This window comes from Adiantum capillus-veneris, chromosome 10 (assembly GCF_014529385.1).
Source record: "Adiantum capillus-veneris isolate H3 chromosome 10, ASM1452938v2, whole genome shotgun sequence".
Taxonomy (NCBI): domain Eukaryota; kingdom Viridiplantae; phylum Streptophyta; class Polypodiopsida; order Polypodiales; family Pteridaceae; genus Adiantum; species Adiantum capillus-veneris.
Genome location: NC_140940.1, coordinates 39833893 through 39837078, shown reverse-complemented (window position 1 = coordinate 39837078; position 3186 = coordinate 39833893). Strand labels below are relative to the sequence as shown.

At 41.6% G+C, this 3186-nt stretch overlaps 1 pseudogene; it reads right to left on the bottom strand.

Moving 5' to 3' along the window:
* Window positions 1-373: 373 nt before the first annotated feature.
* Window positions 374-662, bottom strand: LOC147448714 (uncharacterized; annotated as a pseudogene).
* Between the last annotated feature and the right edge of the window lie 2524 nt (window positions 663-3186).

The window sequence follows — 3186 nt, the reverse complement described above, 5'->3', positions numbered from 1 at the left end:
ATTGGGATCTGTGTTGGTACTTGTAGTTGATGACTTCGTCGCAACAGATCAAATGGTAACAAAGTTCCTCCTTTGGGGAATAATTTCCTTCTCGGTCGTAGTGATTGACTGAAATCCAATGCCCGAACAAATCAATGTAGAGGTGCTAAATCAGAGACCTCCTCTGGAATTTCATCAAGGTCCTCGTTGCCTCCTGAAGGTGTACTAACTAGGCTGTCAGGGGTGGGTATTTCCTCTTCCTCCTGATCTTCACCTATGTCTTCTTCTTCAGCGGCTTCCCTGGCCTGAGTATTTTGTCTTCGCGAATGTGTCCAATATGAATATTCTGGGGGTGTTGGACTGCTTTCTTTACTAGTCATCCATCAATTACTTCTTAACACTTTTTCAGTCGCCTGATAACAATCTTCTCCCGAATCTCATGATATTCTTTCACCAATTGTGGGTCTAAATAACTCCAGCGTAATGGCATTCTGCAGCCTCCAAAAGGTACCAGAAACTCAAGATAACGTTGAAATTTCAAACGAATAACCTGCTGGAATTTGTGTCGGTAGTTTCCTGTAATATTCCTGCAGGAAGACATTGTTGTACTCCTCCTGTTCCTCCTCTGACGTCCGCCAATTTCGAAACTGATGCAGCAAGTCGCCCTGTTCGCTCTCTGACATGCCTTAGCGTCCCATTTGCACACCACGAACAAGGTTTAGCCGGCGCTTCTTGCAGAAACACTATTTGAGTACAATGCTTCAATGCAAGGTTTTGCAGGATCGCCAAGTGTTATACGGGTTATCTAAAAGCATTACAATTACATTCTTCACCCACAACATCCATGAAACATGAAGATAACCTCCATAACAATGTTCAAAATGCTTTCAGACTCATTCAGAATGTAAACAGAATTACAGGTAACACACAGGAAACATTCAGGGCATTAACCAACATCCTGCTTCATCTTCATCATCATTCCCGTGTTACAGAACAACATTTCGCCCCCACAAGGCATCCAAAAATGAGGGTAGTTACAAGCCAAAAGTCGCATCCCTTAAAACATGCCTTTTAAAGTTTCAGACATCAATCAGAACTCTGATTAGTCCATCAGTTCTCTGAATGCATCCTGACCACTACCTGACAGTTTACTGATTTCCCATTACATAAATATCCTTCTTTACTAACTTAACTAGGTAACTTGTGGTCAAGGTCCCCCTTTTTACAAAAAAAAGTAGGTGATTTGTCATTCATGCCCTTGTTTTGAGAGCCTTCTGACATAGATTTCGTATCTTTTGACAACGCTTTTGTGAAATATAAAATAGAATAAAAGATGAGACTTCATTACTTTGGGCCGCAAATTTAATGAGCTCTCTCGCCGAAAGCACCCAAATATAGCACTTTCAGCCTTATGATCAAGACATTTAGCGGTTCTCCATCAAAATAGGACCACCAAAACCCACAATAGAGGAGACAAGAGTGCCATACTTTTGTATACGTGTCAACAAATAACTATTGGACTATTATTAATCCTTAGATTAACAAATAGTCCTTTTTGGCCCTAATGAGGAAGTAAAGCCTCATTGCCAAAAACTAGATGGAAGGGAGAGAAGCCAGTACACCTGATTTGATAGCAGTCATGTATGCGCATAGAGCACAAGGTAGCTCTAAATCCAAAGTCTTCACATTGTTTCTTGTCATCTTTGTAATAATCCTTATGAGCTCTCCATTAAACCTTTCATTCATGCCATTGCATATATACTATTATAATGGGGCAAGGGATTCCGGCCCCTCGCCCGGACACGTGTCCAAACATCCTCACTCCGGGGCCTTCAGGCAGTGTAGTCTGAGAGAAACCGTGTGTGTGTGTGTGTGTGTGTGTGTGAGAGAGAGAGAGAGAGAGAGAGAGAGAGTCTGTTCAGGCGAATCGAGCATGCACTAGGTGAAATGAGCATCGAATCCCATGCCCTGCTCCTCGAAATGCCCTCATCTGCTCCATCTCCTCTTCAGAGAGCAGTGAGCATGACAATGGTCCAAGCTTTGAGTAACCTCAACCAGAGCTTGCTGCAACTGCCTCACAGGCTCGATGAGGTTGATGGGTGCTGCGGTAGGCACTGTGGAAAGCGCCCAGGGCCGAGAACACGCTTCAACTGCATGTTTGCTAGCTTAACCAATATTCTAGCTTTTTATCCCCTGGCACTTCCCCACATTAAATGATCAGTTTAATATGAGAAAATCATTTATGAGAACTAGATATTGATTATTATGACATCAATGATATATTGACTCCATGCAGGTGTTACGTTTACCTGAAACAAATTTGCGTGATCGACTGGTCATTTGGCACTACATATAGTACAATTGGTAACATAAGAATGTGTGTCTGCATACATAGTTGGCCAATAAACCCCTAACTATTTCAGCCTTTGGTGTGTTTTCACTGTTGTGAACAATGAAATGCACAATCCTGGACATGTGCCTCTTCAAGGTAGCACTCGAATTCTTCTGGATTTATACATAATCGTAGGATTAGGTCCAATCCAAGATGATATAGCCGTCCTGCTATCAACTGAAAGTTTTTTGTTTGTCGAACTGTTTGTTGTTTGGATCTGTATTCCTTATTATCAAACTTACTTCCAAAGGAAAGAATGCTAACAATTTCCTGAGACCATTTGGGTACCATTTCAATATTGAAAAGATACGCATCTGGTATGTCATCATCTATTCCTTCACGAGCTTCCCCGTTGTGTATCCTTGAAAGATGATCCGCTCGTAGATGGGTTTTACCCTTTTTGACCACCACTGTGAAGTCAAATTCTAGCAATATAATAAACCAGCGTACGATTCTCCCTGTATTGCATGGTTTATTTACCAGATACAAAAGAGCTTGATGATCTCTGAAGAACACAAATTTGTTTGCAACCAAATAATGCCAAAATTTCTTTACAGCATAAATCATTCCTAACCCTTCCTGCTCGGTGGTTGTGTAGTTCTTTTCTGCATTGTGTAACTGTCGGCTCGCATAGCAAACCGGGAAATCCATTGTTCCGTCTCCAGGTTGAGCCAGAATACTTCCAATGGCATATGCAGAAGCATCAATGTGAACATGGAATATATTTTCCCAATCTGGTGCCTTCAGTACAGGTGCTGATATAAGATTTTCCTTTAGCTTTTGGAATGAATTTTCACAGTCCTCAGTCCACTCAA